The sequence below is a fragment of the Haematobia irritans genome, chromosome 2 (genome assembly GCF_050003625.1).
Source record: "Haematobia irritans isolate KBUSLIRL chromosome 2, ASM5000362v1, whole genome shotgun sequence".
Classification (NCBI taxonomy): Eukaryota; Metazoa; Arthropoda; class Insecta; order Diptera; family Muscidae; genus Haematobia; species Haematobia irritans.
The window spans coordinates 167,132,580-167,145,443 of record NC_134398.1 but is presented as its reverse complement, the minus strand read 5'-3'; positions in this window follow the sequence as shown (position 1 = coordinate 167,145,443).

Genomic DNA, 12,864 nt, shown 5'->3' with positions numbered 1-12,864 from the left:
CTCATATCTCCTTAAATATGCGTCCTAGAGCGAAGAGAACTTCAATTCGTGACCACCCCCAAAAATTCGAAAAATCCACCCAAAACCTAAAAAAAAATGAATTTTTTATATGAAAAACTTCTTTTGCCCATATCTCCTTAAATATGCGTCCTAGAGCGAAGAGGACTTCAATTCGTGACCACCCCCAAAAAATCGAAAAATCCACTCAAAACCTAAAAAAATTTAAATTTTTATATGAAAAACTTCTTTTGCCCATATCTCCTTAAATATGCGTCCTAGAGCGAAAAGGACTTCTATTCGTGACCACCCCCAAAAATTCGAAAAATCCACCCAAAACCTAAAAAAAATGAATTTTTTATATGAAAAACTTCTTTTGCCCATATCTCCTAAACTAAGCGTCCTAGAGCGAAAAGGACTTTAATTCGTGACCACCCCCAAAAAATTGAAAAATCCACCCAAACCTAAAAAAATTGAAATTTTTATATGAAAAACTTCTGTTGCCCATATCTCCTTAAATATGCGTCCTAGAGCGAACAGGACTTCTATTCGTGACCACCCCCAAAAAATCGAAAAATCCACCCAAAACCTAAAAAAAATGAAATTTTTATATGAAAAACTTCTTTTGCCCATATCTCCTTAAATATGCGTCCTAGAGCGAAAAGGACTTTAATTCGTGACCACCCCCAAAAAATTGAAAAATCCACCCAAACCTAAAAAAATTGAAATTTTTTATATGAAAAACTTCTTTTGCCCATATCTCCTAAACCAAGCGTCCTAGAGCGAAAACGACTTTAATTCGTGACCACCCCGAAAAAATTGAAAAATCCACCCAAACCTAAAAAAAATTGAAATTTTTATAAGAAAAACTTCTTTGGCCCATATCTCCTTAAATATGCGTCCTAGAGCGAAAAGGACTTCAATTCGTAACCAACCCCAAAAAAATCGAAAAATCCACCCAAAGCCTAAAAAAATTTAAATTTTTATATGAAAAACTTCTTTTGCCCATATCTCCTTAAATATGCGACCTAGAGCGAAAAGGACTTCAATTCGTGACCACCCCCAAAAAATCGAAAAATCCACCCAAAACCTAAAAAATTTGAAATTTTTATATGAAAAACTTCTTTTGCCCATATCTCCTTAAATATGCGTCCTAGAGCGAAAAGGACTTCAATTCGTGACCATCCCCAAAAAAATGAAAAATCCACCCAAAACCTAAAAAAATTGAAATTTTTATATGAAAAACTTCTTTTGCCCATATCTCCTAAACTAAGCGTCCTAGAGCGAAAAGGACTTTAATTCGTGACCACCCCGAAAAAATTGAAAAATCCACCCAAACCTAAAAAAAAATGAAATTTTTATATGAAAAACTTTTTTGCCCATATCTCCTTAAATATGCGTCCTAGAGCGAAAAGGACTTCAATTCGTGACCACTCCCAAAAAAATTAAAAATCCACCCAAAACCTAAAAAAATTGAAATTTTTATATGAAAAATTTCTTTTGCCCATATCTCCTAAACTAAGCGTCCTAGAGCGAAAAGGACTTTAATTCGTGACCACCCCGAAAAAATTGAAAAATCCACCCAAACCTAAAAAAATTGAAATTTTTATATGAAAAACTTCTTTTGCCCATATCTTCTTAAATATGCGTCCTAGAGCGAAAAGGACTTCAATTCGTGACCACCCCCAAAAAATCGAAAAATTCAGCCAAAACCTAAAAAAATTGAAATTTTTATATGAAAAACTTCTTTTGCCCATATCTCCTTAAATATGCGTTCTAGAGCGAAAAGGACTTCAATTCGTGACCACCCCCAAAAAATCGAAAAATTCAGCCAAAACCTAAAAAAATTGAAATTTTTATATGAAAAACTTCTTTTGCCCATATCTCCTTAAATATGCGTTCTAGAGCGAAAAGGACTTCTATTCGTGACCACCCCCAAAAAATCGAAAAATCCACCCAAAACCTAAAAAAATTTAAATTTTTATAGGAAAAACTTCTTTTGCCTATATCTCCTTAAATATGCGTCCTAGAGCGAAAAGGACTTCTATTCGCGACCACCCCCAAAAAATCGAAAAATCCACCCAAAACCTAAAAAAATTGAAATTTTTATATGAAATACTTCTTTTGCCCATATCTCCTTAAATATGCGTCCTAGAGCGAAAAGGACTTTAATTCGTGACCACCCCCAAAAAATTTAAAAATCCACCCAAACCTAAAAAAATTGAAATTTTTATATGAAAAACTTCTTTTGCCCATATCTCCTTAAATATGCGTCCTAGAGCAAAGAGGACTTCAATTCGTGACCACCCCCAAAAAATCGAAAAATTCAGCCAAAACCTAAAAAAATTGAAATTTTTATATGAAAAACTTCTTTTGCTCATATCTCCTTAAATATGCGTCCTAGAGCGAAGAGAACTTCAATTCGTGACCACCCCCAAAAAATCGAAAAATCCACCCAAACCTAAAAAAATTGAAATTTTTATATGAAAAACTTCTTTTGCCCATATCTCCTTAAATATGCGTCCTAGAGAGAAAACGACTTTAATTCGTAACCACCCCGAAAAAATTGAAAAATCCACCCAAACCTAAAAAAAATTGAAATTTTTATAAGAAAAACTTCTTTGGCCCATATCTCCTTAAATATGCGTCCTAGAGCGAAAAGGACTTCAATTCGTAACCAACCCCAAAAAATCGAAAAATCCACCCAAAGCCTAAAAAAATTTAAATTTTTATATGAAAAACTTCTTTTGCCCATATCTCCTTAAATATGCGTCCTAGAGCGAAAAGGACTTCAATTCGTGACCACCCCCAAAAAATCGAAAAATCCACCCAAAACCTAAAAATTTGACATTTTTATATGAAAAACTTCTTTTGCCCATATCTCCTTAAATATGCGTCCTAGAGCGAAAAGGACTTCAATTCGTGACCATCCCCAAAAAAATGAAAAATCCACCCAAAACCTAAAAAAATTTAAATTTTTATATGAAAAACTTCTTTTGCCCATATCTCCTAAACTAAGCGTCCTAGAGCGAAAAGGACTTTAATTCGTGACCACCCCGAAAAAATTGAAAAATCCACCCAAACCTAAAAAAAAATGAAATTTTTATATGAAAAACTTTTTTTGCCCATATCTCCTTAAATATGCGTCCTAGAGCGAAAAGGACTTCAATTCGTGACCACTCCCAAAAAAATTAAAAATCCACCCAAAACCTAAAAAAATTGAAATTTTTATATGAAAAACTTCTTTTGCCCATATCTCCTTAAATATGCGTCCTAGAGCGAAAAGGACTTCAATTCGTGACCACCCCCAAAAAAATGAAAAATCCACCCAAAACCTAAAAAAATTGAAATTTTTATATGAAAAACTTCTTTTGCCCATATCTCCTTAAATATGCGTCCTAGAGCGAAAAGGACTTCAATTCGTGACCACCCGCAAAAAAATGAAAAATCCACCCAAAACCTAAAAAAATTTAAATTTTTATATGAAAAACTTCTTTTGCCCATATCTCCTTAAATATGCGTCCTAGAGCGAAAAGGACTTCAATTCGTGACCACCCCCAAAAAAATGAAAAATCCACCCAAAACCTAAAAAAATTTAAATTTTTATATGAAAAACTTCTTTTGCCCATATCTTCTTAAATATGCGTCCTATGCGTTCGTGTTCACCCCAAAAAAAAATTGAAAAATCCACCCAAAACCTAAAAAAAATGAAATTTTTATATGAAAAACTTCTTTTGTCCATATCTCCTTAAATATTCGTCCTTGAGCGAAGAGGACTTCAATTCGTGACCACCCCCAAAAAATCGAAAAATCCAGCCAAAACCTAAAAAAAAATTAAAATTTTTATATGAAAAACTTCTTTTGCCCATATCTCCTTAAATATGCGTCCTAGAACGAAAAGAACTTTAATTCGTGACCACCCCCAAAAAATTGAAAAATCCACCCAAACCTAAAACAATTGAAATTTTTATATGAAAAACTTCTTTTGCCCATATCTCCTTAAATATGCGTCCTAGAGCGAAAAGGACTTTAATTCGTGACCACCCCCAAAAAATTGAAAAATCCACCCAAACCTAAAAAAAGAAATTTTTATATGAAAAACTTCTTTTGCTCATATCTCCTTAAATATGCGTCCTAGAGCGAAGAGAACTTCAATTCGTGACCACCCCCAAAAAATCGAAAAATCCACCCAAAACCTAAAAAATTTAAATTTTTATATGAAAAACTTCTTTTGCCCATATCTCCTTAAATATGCGTCCTAGAGCGAAGAGGACTTCAATTCGTGACCACCCCCAAAAAATCGAAAAATCCACTCAAAACCTAAAAAAATTTAAATTTTTATATGAAAAACTTCTTTTGCCCATATCTCCTTAAATATGCGTCCTAGAGCGAAAAGGACTTCTATTCGTGACCACCCCCAAAAATTCGAAAAATCCACCCAAAACCTAAAAAAAATTAAAATTTTTATATGAAAAACTTCTTTTGCCATATCTCCTTAAATATGCGTCCTAGAACGAAAAGAACTTTAATTCGTGACCACCCCCAAAAAATTGAAAAATCCATCCAAACCTAAAACAATTGAAATTTTTATATGAAAAACTTTTTTTGCCCATATCTCCTTAAATATGCGTCCTAGAGCGAAAAGGACTTTAATTCGTGACCACCCCCAAAAAATTGAAAAATCCACCCAAACCTAAAAAAATGAAATTTTTATATGAAAAACTTCTTTTGCTCATATCTCCTTAAATATGCGTCCTAGAGCGAAGAGAACTTCAATTCGTGACCACCCCCAAAAAATCGAAAAATCCACCCAAACCTAAAAAAATTGAAATTTTTATATGAAAAACTTCTTTTGCCCATATCTCCTTAAATATGCGTCCTAGAGAGAAAACGACTTTAATTCGTGACCACCCCGAAAAAATTGAAAAATCCACCCAAACCTAAAAAAAATTGAAATTTTTATAAGAAAAACTTCTTTGGGCCATATCTCCTTAAATATGCGTCCTAGAGCGAAAAGGACTTCAATTCGTAACCAACCCCAAAAAATCGAAAAATCCACCCAAAGCCTAAAAAAATTTAAATTTTTATATGAAAAACTTCTTTTGCCCATATCTCCTTAAATATGCGTCCTAGAGCGAAAAGGACTTCAATTCGTGACCACCCCCAAAAAATCGAAAAATCCACCCAAAACCTAAAAATTTGAAATTTTTATATGAAAAACTTCTTTTGCCCATATCTCCTTAAATATGCGTCCTAGAGCGAAAAGGACTTCAATTCGTGACCATCCCCAAAAAAATGAAAAATCCACCCAAAACCTAAAAAAATTTAAATTTTTATATGAAAAACTTCTTTTGCCCATATCTCCTAAACTAAGCGTCCTAGAGCGAAAAGGACTTTAATTCGTGACCACCCCGAAAAAATTGAAAAATCCACCCAAACCTAAAAAAAAATGAAATTTTTATATGAAAAACTTTTTTTGCCCATATCTCCTTAAATATGCGTCCTAGAGCGAAAAGGACTTCAATTCGTGACCACTCCCAAAAAAATTAAAAATCCACCCAAAACCTAAAAAAATTGAAATTTTTATATGAAAAATTTCTTTTGCCCATATCTCCTAAACTAAGCGTCCTAGAGCGAAAAGGACTTTAATTCGTGACCACCCCCAAAAAATTGAAAAATCCACCCAAACCTAAAAAAAGAAATTTTTATATGAAAAACTTCTTTTGCCCATATCTCCTTAAATATGCGTCCTAGAACGAAAAGAACTTTAATTCGTGACCACCCCCAAAAAATTGAAAAATCCACCCAAACCTAAAACAATTGAAATTTTTATATGAAAAACTTCTTTTGCCCATATCTCCTTAAATATGCGTCCTAGAGCGAAAAGGACTTTAATTCGTGACCACCCCCAAAAAATTGAAAAATCCACCCAAACCTAAAAAAATGAATTTTTATATGAAAAACTTCTTTTGCTCATATCTCCTTAAATATGCGTCCTAGAGCGAAGAGAACTTCAATTCGTGACCACCCCCAAAAAATAGAAAAATCCACCCAAAACCTAAAAAAATTAAATTTTTATATGAAAAACTTCTTTTGCCCATATCTCCTTAAATATGCGTCCTAGAGCGAAGAGGACTTCAATTCGTGACCACCCCCAAAAAATCGAAAAATCCACTCAAAACCTAAAAAAATTTAAATTTTTATATGAAAAACTTCTTTTGCCCATATCTCCTTAAATATGCGTCCTAGAGCGAAAAGGACTTCGATTCGTGACCACCCTCAAAAAAATGAAAAATCCACCCAAAACCTAAAAAAATTGAAATTTTTATACGAAAAACTTCTTTTGCCCATATCTCCTAAACTAAGCGTCCTAGAGCGAAAAGGACTTCTATTCGTGACCACCCCCAAAAATTCGAAAAATCCACCCAAAACCTAAAAAAAATGAATTTTTTATATGAAAAACTTCTTTTGCCCATATCTCCTAAACTAAGCGTCCTAGAGCGAAAAGGACTTTAATTCGTGACCACCCCCAAAAAATTGAAAAATCCACCCAAACCTAAAAAAATTGAAATTTTTATATGAAAAACTTCTGTTGCCCATATCTCCTTAAATATGCGTCCTAGAGCGAACAGGACTTCTATTCGTGACCACCCCCAAAAAATCGAAAAATCCACCCAAAACCTAAAAAAATTGAAATTTTTATATGAAAAACTTCTTTTGCCCATATCTCCTTAAATATGCATCCTAGAGCGAAAAGGACTTCAATTCGTGACCACCCCCAAAAAATCGAAAAATCCACCCAAACCTAAAAAAATTGAAATTTTTTATATGAAAAACTTCTTTTGCCCATATCTCCTAAACCAAGCGTCCTAGAGCGAAAACGACTTTAATTCGTGACCACCCCGAAAAAATTGAAAAATCCACCCAAACCTAAAAAAAAATTGAAATTTTTATAAGAAAAACTTCTTTGGCCCATATCTCCTTAAATATGCGTCCTAGAGCGAAAAGGACTTCAATTCGTAACCAACCCCAAAAAATCGAAAAATCCACCCAAAGCCTAAAACAATTTAAATTTTTATATGAAAAACTTCTTTTGCCCATATCTCCTTAAATATGCGACCTAGAGCGAAAAGGACTTCAATTCGTGACCACCCCCAAAAAATCGAAAAATCCACCCAAAACCTAAAAAATTTGAAATTTTTATATGAAAAACTTCTTTTGCCCATATCTCCTTAAATATGCGTCCTAGAGCGAAAAGGACTTCAATTCGTGACCATCCCCAAAAAAATGAAAAATCCACCCAAAACCTAAAAAAATTGAAATTTTTATATGAAAAACTTCTTTTGCTCATATCTCCTTAAATATGCGTCCTAGAGCGAAGAGAACTTCAATTCGTGACCACCCCCAAAAAATCGAAAAATCCACCCAAACCTAAAAAAATGAAATTTTTATATGAAAAACTTCTTTTGCTCATATCTCCTTAAATATGCGTCCTAGAGCGAAGAGAACTTCAATTCGTGACCACCCCCAAAAAATCGAAAAATCCACCCAAAACCTAAAAAAATTTAAATTTTTATATGAAAAACTTCTTTTGCCCATATCTCCTTAAATATGCGTCCTAGAGCGAAGAGGACTTCAATTCGTGACCACCCCCAAAAAATCGAAAAATCCATCCAAACCTAAAACAATTGAAATTTTTATATGAAAAACTTTTTTTGCCCATATCTCCTTAAATATGCGTCCTAGAGCGAAAAGGACTTTAATTCGTGACCACCCCCAAAAAATTGAAAAATCCACCCAAACCTAAAAAAATGAAATTTTTATATGACAAACTTCTTTTGCTCATATCTCCTTAAATATGCGTCCTAGAGCGAAGAGAACTTCAATTCGTGACCACCCCCAAAAAATCGAAAAATCCACCCAAACCTAAAAAAATTGAAATTTTTATATGAAAAACTTCTTTTGCCCATATCTCCTTAAATATGCGTCCTAGAGAGAAAACGACTTTAATTCGTGACCACCCCGAAAAAATTGAAAAATCCACCCAAACCTAAAAAAAATTGAAATTTTTATAAGAAAAACTTCTTTGGCCCATATCTCCTTAAATATGCGTCCTAGAGCGAAAAGGACTTCAATTCGTAACCAACCCCAAAAAATCGAAAAATCCACCCAAAACCTAAAAAAATTTAAATTTTAATATGAAAAACTTCTTTTGCCCATATCTCCTTAAATATGCGTCCTAGAGCGAAAAGGACTTCAATTCGTGACCACCCCCAAAAAATCGAAAAATCCACCCAAAACCTAAAAATTTGAAATTTTTATATGAAAAACTTCTTTTGCCCATATCTCCTTAAATATGCGTCCTAGAGCGAAAAGGACTTCAATTCGTGACCATCCCCAAAAAAATGAAAAATCCACCCAAAACCTAAAAAAATTTAAATTTTTATATGAAAAACTTCTTTTGCCCATATCTCCTAAACTAAGCGTCCTAGAGCGAAAAGGACTTTAATTCGTGACCACCCCGAAAAAATTGAAAAATCCACCCAAACCTAAAAAAAAATGAAATTTTTATATGAAAAACTTTTTTTGCCCATATCTCCTTAAATATGCGTCCTAGAGCGAAAAGGACTTCAATTCGTGACCACTCCCAAAAAAATTAAAAATCCACCCAAAACCTAAAAAAATTGAAATTTTTATATGAAAAATTTCTTTTGCCCATATCTCCTAAACTAAGCGTCCTAGAGCGAAAAGGACTTTAATTCGTGACCACCCCGAAAAAATTGAAAAATCCACCCAAACCTAAAAAAAATTGAAATTTTTATATGAAAAACTTCTTTTGCCCATATCTCCTTAAATATGCGTCCTAGAACGAAAAGAACTTTAATTCGTGACCACCCCCAAAAAATTGAAAAATCCACCCAAACCTAAAACAATTGAAATTTTTATATGAAAAACTTCTTTTGCCCATATCTCCTTAAATATGCGTCCTAGAGCGAAAAGGACTTTAATTCGTGACCACCCCCAAAAAATTGAAAAATCCACCCAAACCTAAAAAATGAATTTTTATATGAAAAACTTCTTTTGCTCATATCTCCTTAAATATGCGTCCTAGAGCGAAGAGAACTTCAATTCGTGACCACCCCCAAAAAATAGAAAAATCCACCCAAAACCTAAAAAAAATTAAATTTTTATATGAAAAACTTCTTTTGCCCATATCTCCTTAAATATGCGTCCTAGAGCGAAGAGGACTTCAATTCGTGACCACCCCCAAAAAATCGAAAAATCCACTCAAAACCTAAAAAAATTTAAATTTTTATATGAAAAACTTCTTTTGCCCATATCTCCTTAAATATGCGTCCTAGAGCGAAAAGGACTTCGATTCGTGACCACCCTCAAAAAAATGAAAAATCCACCCAAAACCTAAAAAAATTGAAATTTTTATACGAAAAACTTCTTTTGCCCATATCTCCTAAACTAAGCGTCCTAGAGCGAAAAGGACTTCTATTCGTGACCACCCCCAAAAATTCGAAAAATCCACCCAAAACCTAAAAAAAATGAATTTTTTATATGAAAAACTTCTTTTGCCCATATCTCCTAAACTAAGCGTCCTAGAGCGAAAAGGACTTTAATTCGTGACCACCCCCAAAAAATTGAAAAATCCACCCAAACCTAAAAAAATTGAAATTTTTATATGAAAAACTTCTGTTGCCCATATCTCCTTAAATATGCGTCCTAGAGCGAACAGGACTTCTATTCGTGACCACCCCCAAAAAATCGAAAAATCCACCCAAAACCTAAAAAAATTGAAATTTTTATATGAAAAACTTCTTTTGCCCATATCTCCTTAAATATGCGTCCTAGAGCGAAAAGGACTTCAATTCGTGACCACCCCCAAAAAATCGAAAAATCCACCCAAACCTAAAAAAATTGAAATTTTTTATATGAAAAACTTCTTTTGCCCATATCTCCTTAAATATGCGTCCTAGAGCGAAAACGACTTTAATTCGTGACCACCCCGAAAAAATTGAAAAATCCACCCAAACCTAAAAAAAATTGAAATTTTTATAAGAAAAACTTCTTTGGCCCATATCTCCTTAAATGTGCGTCCTAGAGCGAAAAGGACTTCAATTCGTAACCAACCCCAAAAAATCGAAAAATCCACCCAAAGTCTAAAACAATTTAAATTTTTATATGAAAAACTTCTTTTGCCCATATCTCCTTAAATATGCGACCTAGAGCGAAAAGGACTTCAATTCGTGACCACCCCCAAAAAATCGAAAAATCCACCCAAAACCTAAAAAAATCGAAATTTTTATATGAAAAACTTCTTTTGCCCATATCTCCTTAAATATGCGTCCTAGAGCGAAAAGGACTTCAATTCGTGACCATCCCCAAAAAAATGAAAAATCCACCCAAAACCTAAAAAAATTGAAATTTTTATATGAAAAACTTCTTTTGCCCATATCTCCTAAACTAAGCGTCCTAGAGCGAAAAGGACTTTAATTCGTGACCACCCCGAAAAAATTGAAAAATCCACCCAAACCTAAAAAAAAAATGAAATTTTTATATGAAAAACTTTTTTTGCCCATATCTCCTTAAATATGCGTCCTAGAGCGAAAAGGACTTCAATTCGTGACCACTCCCAAAAAAAAATAAAAATCCACCCAAAACCTAAAAAAATTGAAATTTTTATATGAAAAATTTCTTTTGCCCATATCTCCTAAACTAAACGTCCTAGAGCGAAAAGGACTTTAATTCGTGACCACCCCGAAAAAATTGAAAAATCCACCCAAACCTAAAAAAATTTAAATTTTTATATGAAAAACTTCTTTTGCCCATATCTTCTTAAATATGCGTCCTAGAGCGAAAAGGACTTCAATTCGTGACCACCCCCAAAAAATCGAAAAATTCAGCCAAAACCTAAAAAAATTGAAATTTTTATATGAAAAACTTCTTTTGCCCATATCTCCTTAAATATGCGTTCTAGAGCGAAAAGGACTTCAATTCGTGACCACCCCCAAAAAATCGAAAAATTCAGCCAAAACCTAAAAAAATTGAAATTTTTATATGAAAAACTTCTTTTGCCCATATCTCCTTAAATATGCGTTCTAGAGCGAAAAGGACTTCTATTCGTGACCACCCCCAAAAAATCGAAAAATCCACCCAAAACCTAAAAAAAATTAAATTTTTATATGAAAAACTTCTTTTGCCTATATCTCCTTAAATATGCGTCCTAGAGCGAAAAGGACTTTAATTCGTGACCACCCCCAAAAAATCGAAAAATTCAGCCAAAACCTAAAAAAATTTAAATTTTTATATGAAAAACTTCTTTTGCCCATATCTCCTTAAATATGCGTCCTAGAGCGAAAAGGACTTCAATTCGTGACCACCCCCAAAAATTCGAAAAATCCACCCAAAACCTAAAAAATTTGAAATTTTTATATGAAAAACTTCTTTTGCCCATATCTCCTTAAATATGCGTCCTAGAGCGAAAAGGACTTCAATTCGTGACCATCCCCAAAAAAATGAAAAATCCACCCAAAACCTAAAAAAATTGAAATTTTTATATGAAAAACTTCTTTTGCCCATATCTCCTAAACTAAGCGTCCTAGAGCGAAAAGGACTTTAATTCGTGACCACCCCGAAAAAATTGAAAAATCCACCCAAACCTAAAAAAAAAATGAAATTTTTATATGAAAAACTTTTTTTGCCCATATCTCCTTAAATATGCGTCCTAGAGCGAAAAGGACTTCAATTCGTGACCACTCCCAAAAAAATTAAAAATCCACCCAAAACCTAAAAAAATTGAAATTTTTATATGAAAAATTTCTTTTGCCCATATCTCCTAAACTAAACGTCCTAGAGCGAAAAGGACTTTAATTCGTGACCACCCCGAAAAAATTGAAAAATCCACCCAAACCTAAAAAAATTTAAATTTTTATATGAAAAACTTCTTTTGCCCATATCTTCTTAAATATGCGTCCTAGAGCGAAAAGGACTTCAATTCGTGACCACCCCCAAAAAATCGAAAAATTCAGCCAAAACCTAAAAAAATTGAAATTTTTATATGAAAAACTTCTTTTGCCCATATCTCCTTAAATATGCGTTCTAGAGCGAAAAGGACTTCAATTCGTGACCACCCCCAAAAAATCGAAAAATTCAGCCAAAACCTAAAAAAATTGAAATTTTTATATGAAAAACTTCTTTTGCCCATATCTCCTTAAATATGCGACCTAGAGCGAAAAGGACTTCAATTCGTGACCACCCCCAAAAAATCGAAAAATCCACCCAAAACCTAAAAAAATTTAAATTTTTATATGAAAAACTTCTTTTGCCTATATCTCCTTAAATATGCGTCCTAGAGCGAAAAGGACTTTAATTCGTGACCACCCCCAAAAAATCGAAAAATCCACCCAAAACCTAAAAAAATTTAAATTTTTATATGAAAAACTTCTTTTGCCCATATCTTCTTAAATATGCGTCCTAGAGCGAAAAGGACTTCAATTCGTGACCACCCCCAAAAAATCGAAAAATTCAGCCAAAACGTAAAAAAATTGAAATTTTTATATGAAAAACTTCTTTTGCCCATATCTCCTTAAATATGCGTTCTAGAGCGAAAAGGACTTCAATTCGTGACCACCCCCAAAAAATCGAAAAATTCAGCCAAAACCTAAAAAAATTGAAATTTTTATATGAAAAACTTCTTTTGCCCATATCTCCTTAAATATGCGTTCTAGAGCGAAAAGGACTTCTATTCGTGACCACCCCCAAAAAATCGAAAAATCCACCCAAAACCTAAAAAAATTTAAATTTTTATATGAAAAACTTCTTTTGCCCATATCTCCTTAAATATGCGTCCTAGAGCGA